Here is a 15,153-nt window from a genome sequence, read left to right as displayed (position 1 = left end):
TATGTATGACAACTGAATTACCAAAGCCTACAGAAACCAAAATCTCTGGCTTGGTTAGGACTAGTTTAAAGTAAATATCCCGATGATCTAGAGAAGCTATACAAATTCATACTACAAAGTAATCATTATTTTGATTTTTATAAACAATTTTCTCCAGTTCTGCAACAGCTCTCTGCTAAAATAAAGTTATGCCAACTCCGAGTTACACTGCATTGATATACTTCCACTGCCAAGAGATTTTTGGAAAAGAAGATTGCCACTCCCAAGGTACTGAAGAGGGTTAGTGTTGGGGTATTTTGCATTTCTATTTTTACTTTTATTGCAAGTTTGATTCTCTTTTCTCTCTTTTTTTTCTTTAAATAAAAGATCCGCAAATATAAAGCTTACACTGCACAAGCAAGTAGTTTTGAGAGGTGTAGTTCTACATTGGAAATTCCTGCCATATCTATCCACAAATAAAGAAAACCCAGAGCTTATTCAAGCACGGTGCATACTCTGAAAAGAATTAACAGATATAAAAACAAGTTTAGAAGGAAAACTTCAAATCCTAAATCCCACCCCCCGCCAACATTTGCAGAATAGATGGTTCCTTAGTTTTATCCAGTATTTAGCAAAACCTTTAATTTCCCCAAGAACAAAACAGGAAATGGGCCTGGGTGTGACCTTGCTCTCTAAGGTCACAGCTATTGTTGCACTTCTGTACATTTTGGAAGTGTTTTAAAATAATGTGCCTCCATTATAGCTCTGGTACAAAAACAGGAAACTATTAACCAACGCCTCTTAAGAGGAAGGATATTAGCAGAACATATTTAAAAATTAATATCTATTTCTTATGCAGATTTATGTAGAAAATATTTTAAGGAAGAGCAGGAAGAAGGTATTCTGCACAAAATATTTATTACATACTCAGAGGAGGAACACACAAGACAAGACTAACTTAACTTATTTTTCAGGTCCCACAACATCCAGCCCTTCATTGCACTGCTTCCCGCTAACACAACTCCAGCATGTACCGTGTATTGGTACATTTTTACCAACACACTACCCCACTAGAGTTTGGAACAGATTCACAGAGACTCTGGTAAGTCACTAAATAATGATTTTTTTTCCCCAAAAAAATCTGCTTCATTCTATTTAAGGGTACAAAATCTTGATTTTAAAAAATTCTAATCATGCTGAAAAGGCTTTGGTCATGTAATTTGTTTCCAACGTACTAAGATAGTAATTTGAATCAGATCCCCACCAAGAAATTAAAAAAGTACCTACTTCTACTTAGGACTTGGGTATTAAATGTGTGTTTGAATCTTCAATATGCTTTTCATCAACACACCAGACAGATACTCTGGTGACTAAGGAACTGTTGCTAACAAAGGCCTTTCAGCTAGACAGACTCAGAACTCACAGATATAAGCAGAATATGATTTTGCAGGATTCCTGAGATAGATAGATATTACACACACACACACACACACACATATGTGCACAACTTGCAAAATACAAGATAGTATATGCACAGATAACCTTCTGATTTGATCCAGTTTTAGAGGAATACTGCAATAGTTTCCTGTCTGGACTTTGGTCTGGGGAAGGATCTTCCATGGAAGACAGATTAAATATGGCATAAAAAGTGACTAACAGCAGTCTGAAACATTAGCAGACAGAATTATACTATTTTTATATATACAAATTATAGAAAAGTGATAAAAAAATCAGAGCTAATCTTTGTCACATGCATAGTGAAAATATATTTAATAGAAGAAAAATTAGTTTCCATGAATATTTTATGCACAAGAGGAGGAATATTTGAGGTTACTTTTAAAATGAAATTTGTTATCTAAACCAAGTACATACATGAGAGGTCCTAGAAATTAATGTCTAAAGAAGGCTCTATTTCTATTCTATTTGCCTATTTATATTTGATTCGGGAAGGAATACTAGAAAATGGTAAACAATTTCAATATTAGAGTCTTACATAAAGTCCTGTATAAAAGGTATTAACTTTTTGTACTCTGAGAGATGCCTTTCAAAACTGACATTTTAGCATTGTGTGTACCACCTTCATTTCGAGATCAAAACAGTTCAGTTTTTAAGTAAAAAGTTTTTTTTTCCCTTCCTAACTGCCACCCCTGAAAACTCAACTTGTGATCTAAAATTCAAGCAGTCTTCTTTCTTGCTTGCTCATCACCATATGCAATAATATTTCTCCAGTGGAATTTACCAGTAGTGTTGGTTACAGCAAGACAACCCAGCTCACTCACAGAGCAAGTGATTCTGCAGTTTAGTAGAAAGGTAGCAAAGAATGTTAGCAAATAGATACAATTCTGAAAACGGAGCAGATGTTGGTAAAGGTGGTGCTATTCAGTCACTTTTCTGAGCAAAACCACAATTACAAGCCACATAATATTTAACTACTTGCATACTAGAACATTCAGATAGAAATGGAAGTGACTCCAATAGAGTGCTGCATCTGAAGTGACACAAATTATTATGACAAAAGCCATTTTGGTTTGAACTGATTTTCAACAGTAACAAATTATGTTTGGGGTTGTTTTTTAACACACAAATGTAACCAATCCTGTGATATTTACTAAACTGGTTTACTGACCTTTTATTTTATAGTGCTGAGAAAATATTTTGAATGGAGAACTATTCTCAAGCAAGTGCGGGGTTGGCATGCACACACGGCTAGCCAAGCAGCTATTTAACCATGTATGCATGAGCATGCACTATAGTACGAGTGCAAAGTAAACGTGCAAACAGGTATGCTATTTAAAACTGGAAGTCAGTTTCTACATTTTTAGTATATTGTACACAATCTTAGAACAAACAGAAGTGTTTCATGTCAATGAAGTAACTGTTCAATTGACAGGTTTCAGAGTAGCAGCCGTGCTAGTCTGTATTCACAAAAAGAAAAGGAGTACTTGTGGCACCTTAGAGACTAACAAATTTATTAGAGCATAAGCTTTTGTGAGCTACAGCTCACTTCATTGGATGCATTACTTGAAGTGAGCTGTAGCTCACAAAAGCTTATGCTCTAATAAATTTGTTAGTCTCTAAGGTGCCACAAGTACTCCTTTTCTTTTTGTTCAATTGAATATATGCAATTTCTGATACGACAATTTAATTTTGAAGAATAGTGACATTCTTGTTTCGTCAAAGGGCAACTATAACATAGCCCAGCAGTACCAGTTACATGCATTTCACTAAAAGCAATGTATTACTATACAACAGTCATTTATAAAAAAAATAAATTAGATGTGTAATACAAGTAGTCTTCTACATCATCATCCCCCGTTCCCCTGCACTTCTATGGTACTGCTGTTAAAGTGAGGCATTATGCCGTTTGCATAATTACGCAGCTGGGAATTTTAGTATACAGCTGTACCATCTCATACCGAAACAAGGGGATATAAACATGTGTCTTTTTACATGTTATTGATTACCCAAATATATTGCCCTAAGTACCAACACTGATTTTGTTATGGGTTACAAAATAAAGCCAACACCTTTTTGGTCAATTATTTTCAAGTTTAAATCCATCAAAAGATTTTCCTAAATCAGACATTAGGTTTTTTGTTTTGACAAGTAATATTTTCCTACTTATTTTTAATCCCCCTTTTGTTTATGTAAATATATTACGAAAAATACATAGATGCTGTAACTACTTCAGCTACCATTTATGATTATTAAGCCCTCTGATTGCTTCTCATCTGTCTTCTAGAATGATAAAAAATGTTTACTCAAGCAGCATCACATCCTTTTCGAAAGGTCACTTAACATTAGAAAAATTAACAGAAACTTTTCTTAAAGATAAAGAATCTTCAGTGGTTTGCACAAAATACTTCAGTATCACCTCTACTAAAATAAAGCAGCAAAATCCCTTAAAGCAAGATGTTACACTGTGTTCCAGAACTAGCATAGCACTGGCAGAGTGTTCTGGAAAATAAAGGTCGTGTTTATATAAGAAGAATCTGTACAATACTGTCAATTGTTACCCTGAAGTGCAGGCAACCTTTTTGCTGAAAAATAAGGAGTCTTTTTCCAAATAGAAATTCCCTGGATAAAGCTGGCATTATGCTAAAAGGAAGTTTTAACTGAAGCTTCCTTACGGTACTAATTTATTTTATATGTATTGATGAAACTCTAGAAAGAAAAATTGTGAGTTTAAATGTATTCCTGTTTCATTCACTTTTGAAATAGTTATTCAAATTCTATTTTAGCATTACTTGCCTGGTTATGGGAGAGAAGAGAATCCATTTACAATTTCAAGGGGGGAGGGCGGGGAGGAGAAGAGAAAAGAGAACAGAAGAGGTTCCAAAAAAAATATTCTATGCATCTTTCATTCCTTCAATATCTCAACTAGAATTAAATAATGCATTCACTTTCATCTAAGGCCTTGATTATATGAGACAGTTACACCACTTTAATCTTTACCTAACGTATGCAAACTCCTGTATGGATGATGCTTTTATTTAGGTTTTAAAATGGCTTTTCCTTTTTTCTTTTTTTTTTAAAAAAGCTTAAAACCTATTCCTGATCAACTTTGGCTTTTTTCTCGTATGACTTAAGTTAATTGGAAACAGGTTTAAGCAAAAAATGAAGAAAAGCCATTTTTAAATCCAAGTAAGAGTGCCACCCGCACAAGTAGGCACTGATTTAGTTAAATCAATTTAAATTCATGTTAGGTTATACAGGTTAAACTTTCCTATGTAGACAAGGTCTAAGAGTTAAATCCTGTGACCAGACTGGTTTCAGAGTAGCAGCCGTGTTAGTCTGTATTCGCAAAAAGAAAAGGAGTACTTGTGGCACCTTAGAGACTAACAAATTTATTAGAGCATAAGCTTTCGTGAGCTACAGATGCATCCGATGAAGTGAGCTGTAGCTCACGAAAGCTTATGCTCTAATAAATTTGTTAGTCTCTAAGGTGCCACAAGTACTCCTTTTCTTTTTGTGACCAGACAGTAAGGGTGTTCCAGCCTACTTCAAATGCCACAATGAAATGCAAAAAGAGAGGATCTAGATTCTTGTTCCAAACATCTTAAGTTATACCAAACTGAATCATTTATACATAAAAAGGTTGGAAAAATGATTATAAAAACATAGCATGACTCAATTCTTCAGTTGCAGCATGAGACAAATAACTTAACCATAAGTTTGAAACTTGCATTTTGAAAGAGTCACGTATGCTGGATCTCTTCTCTTTACTAAACTGTGAATCATACCCTATCATATGAGGGGGAAAGATGAAGCAGTTACCACATCTGTGGCCATCCTCTGTAGTTTCTATCCCAAGTGAAGGATCCACTGTGGCACAATAGACTATTTAAAAAAAAAAAAAAATCACTCGTGCACTCGTTTTGGTTCTGACAAGTGTAGATAAATGAAAAAAAGGGAAGGGAGATAGAAGTTAAACTACTGCATGCACCTGGGGTGCTTTTAAAGGTGTCACATCCTAATATCTTTAAAATAAATGACGAGTCCGGTGGCACCTTAAAGACTAACAGATTTGGGCATAAACCCAAAGTGGGTTTTTTACCTACGAAAGCTTATGCCCAAATAAATCTGTTAGTCCTTAAGGTGCCACTGGGCTCTTCATTGCTTTTGTGGACACAGACTAACACGGCTACCCCTCTGATACTTAATATCTTTAAGAGGCAGGTACAGCTCATCCTGGGCTCATCTTAGCCCCTTCAAAGGGGACATGGTGAGCTATCCAGTTTTCTGGGAGTCTGGAGGGTTCCGAGAGCCAGACATTCAGGATGGTTAAGGAGCTCTAGACTCTGACAAGCAAAAGTACCAGTTTGAGAGGGATAACCTGATGCCGTTTTAAAAGCTAATTTCAGAGTTAAAGACCTAAATAATGGCTCAAAGCTATTTAGTCTCTCCTTATGGAAGCAGGCATTTCCTTGCAGCTATGTAGCCCACTAAAACCACCTTTCCCTTTCAGCTATACATCTGAACTTCCCAACCCATTATTCCTCAAATCAAGTACTAACCACAAAACAAGGAAAACAAAATATGAACACAGCATACTTCTTATGAAGAATAGTTTCCCCCCTTCAACCACATTTCATACATCTATAATAGAGCAATTCACTGTGTACCTGAAAACACACTAATCAATTTTAGCTAAATTCAAACTCTGAAAGAAAAAATATATTTACACACTACAAATACATTAATACCAATATGCAACACATACAGACAGTTATACATCAACATTTAGAGCTACAAAATATGTTCAAGTCCCTTATGGCCCATAACTTTATGATGTAAATAACTGCATTTCTGTGCTATTTCAGCTTTTACCAGCTGGCTTTTTTTCTATTAGTGAGCATAAGAGGTATTTCTTCATGCATCAAGCTTCAAAATACAACATGGGTACTGTTTCTGGGGAATAATGTTTTGTGCAAAATTCATTTCTAAATTAAAATCAAAATAGATTAAGACAAACTATAAAGACTGAATCATGGATGAAGTTAATGCAGTACTGTCAATCTCAAGTGTTCAAAAATCATGAAACTGGCTTAAAATGAATTTATTATTGGTCTTCTGGTTTGAGCTTTCAGGGTACATTTGCTTTGCATTTTTCAGCTCTTCTCTGCAACGAGGAGGATGAGACTCACGTAATCTCACAATTCCAGCAGATGGGGCTTTAATGCATACCAAAATATTGAAGAACTCATGACAAAATGGTGAGAGTTGGCAACACTGAAAATTCCTTGATTAATTTAGCTACTTGCTTGGAACTCTGGACTTTCCACTTCAATCTTTTAAAAAAATGTTTTATTACCTTAACTTCAAACTGGCATGAAGTTTTTCCCTACAGTTTTCGGGAATGGAAATTTGTTCAAACTCTTAAATGAACAGCATTATCAAAGAAGTTGCAACTTATTGGGGGGGAGGGGTGGGAAGAGTTACCTTTTATAGATATTTTATGTACAGTTTTGGTCTGCTGCTGCCAACCAACTATATTCATATAGCTGACTATACCCAGTCAGGAATCATAGAATTGCAGAACTGGAAGGGACCTCGAGATGTCATCTAGTCCAGTCCCCTGCAATCATGGCAGGACTAAGTATTATTTAGACCATCCCTTTAATGACTTCCCTTCCTTGTCTTCAACCACCTTAACTTTTACTGAAGTCTGGGGAATAGCACATTTAGAGACTATAACAGTGTCCTCATCTACATAGGTCTCATTTTGACTTTTGCTGCTCGCCACAAAGCTGGAGAAGACACAATGCAATATTCCTCCACCCCACTTTGAACTTACCTGCTGTAGCATAGGAAGAAGTTTCTCCTCTTACAGTCTTGCCCATGTCTTGCTAGCAATATCTCTGTAACCTAAATTTTATTTTTGGGGGTTCAGAGCAGTAGGGTTTTTTCTGGTCATTTTATTCAGCACTCTGTGGACTGAGATTTGTTTTTTGTTTTAAAAGCCAAGGAGTTCAGAAAAGACAGACAATTTCTTGCCACAGATTTCTACAAGTCAGCTGGGATGGGGGAATGAAAGAGGTACTCAGCATGAACAGCTTTACACATCAACCCCCAAACTCTGATACTCAAAAGTAGGGCTGACCAATAAGTTCTGCTGTATCTTCTGCAAGGGTCGTGAGGAAAAATGAAATTTATTTGGAATCCATCCTATAGGCTCCTTATATACTGGAAATTAAAATATACAAAGCTAGAGGCAAAAACTGAGACAATGAAGGTTGAACTTAAAGCCTCCGAAGGAAAACAAACCTGCAAAATCTTTATCTGAACTAAATAGTTCAAAAACATGGTTTGAGGTTTTGGTACAAGAATTTTCTAGTGTGTAGGAAACAAAACAAAAAACTTTCAAAAATAAATAAGTAAGAACTAAACACACAAGTATTTGGCCTCTAAGGTGATGTAGAGGGAGATTTTATAAACTATGTAAGACCATTGTGACACAGAAATATGAGCCTATCCTTAAAATTAGTCACTTTTTCTGTGTTCCTGTTAAACGATCTTATTTGGTACCTCTAGAAGTTTGCTTGTGAGGAAAGTTCTCAGAACTTGAGTAAAGGTCTGATTTCTTTAAACTAAGTTTTCAAAATTGGCACTTAACACACAAAAAGCATTCCTGCCATGAGAAGAGCAATGCTTTACAAGAAGTTTATATACCTAATTAGACCAGGCACAGAAAGCTAGACTTACCGCTGCCGATGAACAGGATAACTTAATTGAGGATTTATTTCAGAACCATCACTCCAGACTTTTAGACTCTGTCTACACTAGCCTTTTCTCTGACTACATTTGCCTAATATTGCTACCACAGGTGGAGCGCTAGTACAAACCAATCAATTTTAACCCTTGTCTCAGCTAAACACACTCAGAGCAGCTCCAGACTATCTAGTAGTTGAAGCGTCAAGCAGCCAGTTTACACTAGCACCTGCCTATATTGCCACAATGATAGACCTTAACCAATGGCAGCAATAAAAGGAAATTTTACGAAGAAGTTAGCATAGACCAAAGGTGGGCAAACTAGGGCCCATGGGCCACACCCGTCTCGCAGGACCGTCCTGCTCGGCCCCTGAGCTCCTGGCTGGGGAGGTTAACTACCGGCACCTCCTCTGCTGTCCCCGCTCCCCAGCAGCCACACCGCCAGCGCTCTGGGCGGCGTGGCTGCACACTCATGCACAGCAGCATGTCTGGCTCTGGTTGTGCAGCGTGGCTCCCAGACACGGTAAGGGGGCCGGGTGGCAGGATAAGGGGCGGGGGTCCCTGGGGGCAGTCAGGGAACAGGGAGTAGTTGGATGGGGCAGAGGTTTGGGGGGGGTTGATGGAGGTAGGGTCCCGGGGGGCTGTTAAGGGCGGGGGTCCCGGGGGGGGGATGGTCAAGGGACAAGGAGCGGGTGGGGGGTAAGATGGCTGGGAGGTTCTGAGGGGGGCACTCAGGGAGCGGAAAGTAGGACGGGTCAGATAGGGGGCAAGGCTGTGTGGGGACATGTGCACAGCCTTCCCTACCTGGCCCTCCATAGAGTTTCACACCCCGATGTGGCCCTCAGGCCAAAAAGTTTGCCCAACCCAATGTAGACAAAGGCTTACTCTACAAGATTATTATTACCGTTTCTCCTCTCTCACATATGTTTTGTATATACCTCTACCCCGGTATAACGCAACCCGATGTAACACGAAATTCAAATATAACGGGTAAAGCAGCGCTCTGGGGGACAAGGCTGCACACTCCAGCGGATCAGCGCGTCTGGCTTCAACACGCTGCTCTGAGTGGCATGTTAAGGGTGCTGAGCTGGCACCAAGGGGTTGGATAAGGGGCAGAGGGTCTCGGGGGGCAGTCAGGGGACGGGTTGGATGGTTCGGAGGTTCTGGGAGCGGAGCGGTCAGGGGCGTTGGAGTCCCGGGAGGTCTGTCAGGGAGCGGGGGGAGGGTGGATGGTTCGGAGGTTCTGAGGGGTCAGTCAGGGGGCGGGAAGTGACTATTAACGCAAATGTTTGAGGCCAAAGCAAGTTCAATATAACCATGTTATGGGTGAAACCGCGTAAGATTTTTTGGCTCCCGAGGACCCGCGTTATATTGGGGTAGATGTGTACTTTTTTTTTTTACTGGTCAAGATTTATAGGCTAGGAAATTCTAAAAAGGTTTCACTAAAATTTTTAGATTTAAATAGGTTATTCACACTTCTTGTTCTAGTTATGTCAATATACAGGGATCAAAAAAATCCATTCACCCACATTCAAGCAGGAAACTCTCTGGTAAGCATAGGAACCAATGACATCAATTTCTGCAGATGTTCAACTGCATGCAGCTATGAGCAACAGCAAACTTATTCACATTGGAGAACGAGCATGAACTCATTCACAGAGGAGAATGACCAAAAAATAAAGGCTGGGAATGGGTGGAATAGCAGACATATCTTTCTTCCCTATATCTTTGCAGCAGCCAGGAGGTTCTGAGAGAAGGAGTAGAGTAACAGAGCTCTTGCTCCTCCCAGCAATACTCAGGAAGCTGTGTAGCAGGAGGAAAGGAGATGAAGTTTCTTTTACTTTCCACCAGCTAGAGGAAATTGGAGCTTCAGATCTGTCAGACGACACTTACTACACAGATACTGTTATGGAAGACAAAGACCCCAAGCAGGTTCTAGGAATTCCCAGCGCCTTCTAAGCCTTCTCTCTCCTGGAATTCCCCTTAGAATTTGATAGTACCACCCACCCCATCTTGAACTCTACCTTTGGACAGTAGGTATCTGATAAAAAGAGAAATTATATACATTTAGTATATTCTAACCTTGTATCTAAACACTTTCAACTGCAGAAAAGTAGCTATTAGCTTAACTTTTTCTAAGATGAGTGCGCTACCGTTTCACTAAGATTGTGGGCAACATCCATTTTCCCCTCAACTCAACTATTATGTACAGCTAACTCACTTGATAGGTCAAAAATTAGCATGATTGCTTGCATAAAGATGACAGGAAGGATGACCTTGTGGTTAAGATACACCAATCTGAGACTCGGGTGATCTGGGTTCTATTTTAGATGTGCCAAAGATTTCTGATACAATCTTGGGTAAATCATTTAATCTCTGTGCCTCAATTCCCTATCACAAAGGATTGCTTTAGAAGGATACATTTGTTAATGAAGATATTCTCAGGTCCTATGGCGATGAGCTTCACAGAAAAGCTTATTAATTACAAATATTTTGAAAAAAGGCTGCAGAAAAAAAAAAGTCTTTTCACAACATTCCTCACATAATCTAAACAAAGTATGAATGGACATAGTAAAATGTTACCCATTCAAACATTAAAAATTGCATGCAACAGTCATCTGGGAAAAAAAAAGAATAAACCATTTATTAGACCAATAACTTTTTAAAAGGAAGTCTTATGGTTTCTTGTTTCAGAAAAAAAAGTCACATTGCAAGTATGATTACTATTTTACATTCTAAAGGAGACCTTTAGTGCTGCAAACCTTTAATCACACAAGGAAAGAACTCGTACGCGGTCACCAGACTAGACACTTAAAAACTGCAAACTAAGGATTCTGTGTTTGACATGACAGAGCTCACCATCAGTGCTTAAATAATTTAATAAAGTATTGTTCTGTAAAGATAAGTAAAACTCCAATCAATTTCAAAGAAGATTACTTCCACCTTGAAGAAGTTAAGTTGAAATGTCATGTTCCTAACTTATAAAACAAGAAAAATCATGAAGTTGTAGTAAACTGGTTTTTGATCTTCTGCATTTAGGACACGTCACTTTTAGGGAAAACATGCACTGTATCTATATAATCTTTGCTCACACTAGTTTTGATTTACATAAGCTTCTCTTACATTTTGTGGGCCTTGATTTTAGGAAGTCTCGAGCACCCAAAACTCGAACTGAAATCAAGGGGGACTGTTGGTGCTCAGCACCTCAGAAAAATCAGTCTCAGCACATAACATTTCTTTTAATAAGTAATCACTGTTCATACAGGAACTGTATTAGAATAAAACAACATCCTTGCATCCTGCCTCCAGCAGTGGTTTGTACATAATGCTTCAGAAGGGGTAGGACTCTCATAAACCACTTACTGTACAATATTATAAAGTCAACCATAACACCCATCTAGTTTGTTCTCCCTCACAGACACGGACACGGACACACACACACACCCCACAGTAAATGAATTCTGGGCTCTTCTAAATTCATTACTTCTGGTATTTTACTCACATCACCATTAATGAAGTTGAGACCACTCCCCTGACTTCAGATAAAATAAATCTAGCCATTAAATGAATATTGGGACCTGCTGCCTCTTTGAAGGGCTCTGGGAGATGTAGGATGCCCTCAGCCTCCCAGCAACACTTCTCCCACATACACCATTGCTCTCCCTCTCCTTCAAGAAAGGCATTAAGGACTCCACTTCCCTGGTCTTTCCTCCTCTCCTCTCCAAACGAGATGCTGCATCAGCACCACTCTTTCTCTCTTGTTCTGCAAAAGGACAGTAGCTCTTGACGCTCCACTCTCTCCACCTCTCCTGAAAAAAAAGTAAGCAGCTCAGAGACTGCTCAGCTTCCTACCCTCATATTAAAGGAACAGCAATACTTGGACTACTCCACTGCTTGCTCCCCACCCCTAACACACAGAGCAAAGGAGTCAAGAGCCCCTATTCCAGTATAGCATGAGACAAAATATGTACTTCCTCTGGGCAAATTAGTTTTTCCATGCCGTGACTCTGACCCTTCTAGAATCCTGACAGTTACCTAGACATTCATATCACTGTCACAGTGGTATCTGTTTTTAAATTAGGGCTCAGCTATTGATGCTGTTCAATTGTTTCAAAATTCTTGGATTAATGCCACCAGTCTTAGTGACTTACTGCTGTCGAAGATTTCCACAAATTTTTTACTTCTGACAGCAACCCACTGTCACTATCCTCATGATATACATTTTCCCACAAATTTCTGTGATAAGAGCAAAAATCATTTAGACTCTCTGCAAATTTCCTCAATCTCTTTGCTATATTATGATGTAAAGAGTAACCATAGTCACTCTGACTTCCTGATGTACTTAAAGTTACAAATAATCCTTAAATTCTATTTGCAATAAAAACGCCCTTTTATAAATAAAGCAACCATCACCACAGAATAAGAAGCTCCACAGAGACACCATCTTCAATGAGGGTGGAGGCAGCGCAGCCGCAGAGCTTCCTGCAGCCAGGGGAGGTTCCCAGAGCAGTGCCGCGTTACAATGGTGCCAGTGGCGCCATGCCTATGCTCAGAAGGGGCCCTGGCCTGCTTATATCCCAAAGGCCTGCTTGCCCACTGGCTCCTCTCCACCCCTTACCCCGCCCACCGCTCGCTCCTCTTGGCCTGCTCACCAGCCACCAAAGGACTCCTCTCTATGCCCTTGCCCCTCCCACCACTTGCTCCTCTCAGCCCACCAACCAAGGGCTCCTCTCCACCCCCTGGCCAGACGCCGGTGCAGTTCCAGAAAGGATCCCAGCACTCTATGCTGCCCACCATCTGTGGGGCCCCGCCTGCCTCCCTGGAGCCAAGCCCTCTGAGACTGGTGTAGAAGCTGACCCAGTCTTGGCCAGGAGGGAGAGGGTACAGTGTGGAGGGGCATGGTTGGGCCCCTCCAGACAAGTAGGACCCGAGAGAACCCAGCTCAGGCAGGCCCTGCTCCTCCTCTGCCCAGCTGATTGTGCTGCTCCCGAGGGGCTGAACCGGAGTGATTTCCTGCCCCAGGACCAGCCCAGGCAGTACTGCGAGCTCAACCTAGCACACAGTCAGTTCCCAGCAAGGCCGATGAGTGCGGCTGGGGCAGGACATGGGGGACTGGGTTTCTGAGGGATGTTTTTGGGTGCTGGGTATTGCGGAGGGTCTGTGTGGGCATGTGTAGTTGTGGTGGTGAGGCTGTGGGGAAGGACACTGGGGGAGATCTGTGTGTGTTGGGGTGCTAGTGAGTGGGGGTTCTGCGTGGAGTGCTGAGCAGTTGCAGTGGGGCTGTGAGGTGGTGCTGGGCATATGTGGTGGTGGGGTTTTGGGGGGTGCTGGGCAGAGGGGTCTGTATGAGGTCTCTGAGCAGGGGGAGCTGAGCAAAGGGAGTCAGGAAATGTTGGGCGGAACAGCATGGGCCCGCCCCCAAGGGATAAGGGCACACTGGCAGCACAGGGCTGGGCGAGCGGTGTGCATCTGGCAGCTGACAGTTTGTAAACAGTGCCCTTGCACAAGGCTGCATGCATCCCCATTGCCCCTGACCAGCCCCTTGCTCCAGTTACTGACCTCCGCACGCCATGCTCCACTGCCCCCATATATGTTTGGCACTGAGCCCACAAAAGGTTAATCCAGCTCCGTCTCAGAGGTGCGTCTGATCTGGTCCCAGCCCATGCAAGGGAAGAGCAAGTTCCATTCCTCCTTAGCTCTACTAATACTAGCAGCTGGAGCCCAGCAATAAGTGATGATCCCCCCCCATACCCTGCTACCCTCACTTCTGCACTACTGGTGGCAGTGGCACTGACTTGAGAGCTGGGCGTTGCCCAGCTCTGAAGGCAATATCCCTGCCAACAGCAGTTCAGAAGTGAGGGTGGCAATCCCATGACCCACCTAAAATAGCTTTGCGATCTCCCACGACTCCCTTTTGGGGCAGGACCCCCACATTTAAACATCTGAAACTGTGAAACTAACTATTTTTAAAATCCTATGACTGTGAAAATCCTATGACTCTTCAGTAGTAGCTCAAGACTTGGAAAACATATCTAGCTGCACAGATATGAATCTTTCATAACATGATTGAGAGTTTTTAGTGCTGGAGGATTTTAAACAGCATGGCTGCCAATTTTTGCTTTTCTAATATGGAGTATCATATATAGATTGCACTTTTTAGTCCCAAAAACTTCTATATACACAAGTTACATCACTTAAAATTCATGTCTTGGTTGGTATTTTTAAGGGGCAAACTGTTGAAGTAAATATTACTTTGTCTGCAAATTAGGTTTCCTATAATTTTATACCCTTCTATGGACAGCTGGGCAAGAGGAAAAAAAGATATGCATGCTACCAGCTACTCGATAAAAAACTATTTGTTCTATCCTCTGAGGATCCTGAATCTTCCACCTCTTTGTGGGATGAGAAAGAAGAAAGTGTCCCGTGGCTCCTACATTTTACCATGATGGGCCTACTTGCCCACTGAAAATATAGAAGTAGAACGTGACCATCAGGAGTTGCTCCTGCTTCCTCAACCTCATTTAAGAAGCATGTTAAAACTAACCTCAATTTTTATTTGTAAAGGATCGTATTAAATGGAAATGTAAACTTAAAATTCTAGGTTTTGATACTATAGAATGGCAGTGCTGAGCTTTGTGCATAATTAGCCTGAAGCATTTGCCTTGTGCTAAAAGTTTATGATTAACACTTGTCTGAGATCCAACATCTGAAGGAGGGGGGGAAAGTAATGGCTTCTTCAAACTGGTGAATAAAGTTTGCCTTTAAGAGCCTAAATTCATGCTCTAGATGGGGGAAAGAATCTCAATCTTTTAATTGGGACATTTAATTGAGCCATAAATAATATTTGCCCTGCCATGAGTGCAGAGGACTGGACAAGATAACTTCTTGAGGTCCCTTCCATCTTCCGCAAATGTGGCCACACCAGTGTGCTTGAAGCTGTCAGTGTGGACAGACCGCAGCGCT

At 40.6% G+C, this 15,153-nt stretch overlaps 1 protein-coding gene and 1 long non-coding RNA gene across 10 annotated transcripts in view; one reads left to right on the top strand and one right to left on the bottom strand.

Moving 5' to 3' along the window:
- Positions 1-15,153, bottom strand: part of GNB4 (G protein subunit beta 4) — a 125,021-nt gene that overhangs the window by 29,716 nt on the left and 80,152 nt on the right. The window lies entirely within an intron of this gene.
- On the top strand, positions 535-14,785 carry LOC119861150. 2 transcript variants are annotated; one of them, XR_006274079.1, is made up of 4 exons: positions 535-877; positions 954-1,081; positions 2,620-2,760; positions 7,448-7,508. It is a non-coding gene; the product is annotated as an uncharacterized LOC119861150 (long non-coding RNA). The 2 variants fall into 2 exon arrangements; XR_006274078.1 differs by lacking the exon at positions 7,448-7,508 and adding an exon at positions 14,459-14,785 and having other exon boundaries at positions 537-877.

Source organism: Dermochelys coriacea, chromosome 9 (genome assembly GCF_009764565.3).
Source record: "Dermochelys coriacea isolate rDerCor1 chromosome 9, rDerCor1.pri.v4, whole genome shotgun sequence".
NCBI lineage: Eukaryota > Metazoa > Chordata > Testudines > Dermochelyidae > Dermochelys > Dermochelys coriacea.
Note: the sequence above shows the minus strand (reverse complement) of the source record. Positions and strands in the feature narration are given on the sequence as shown.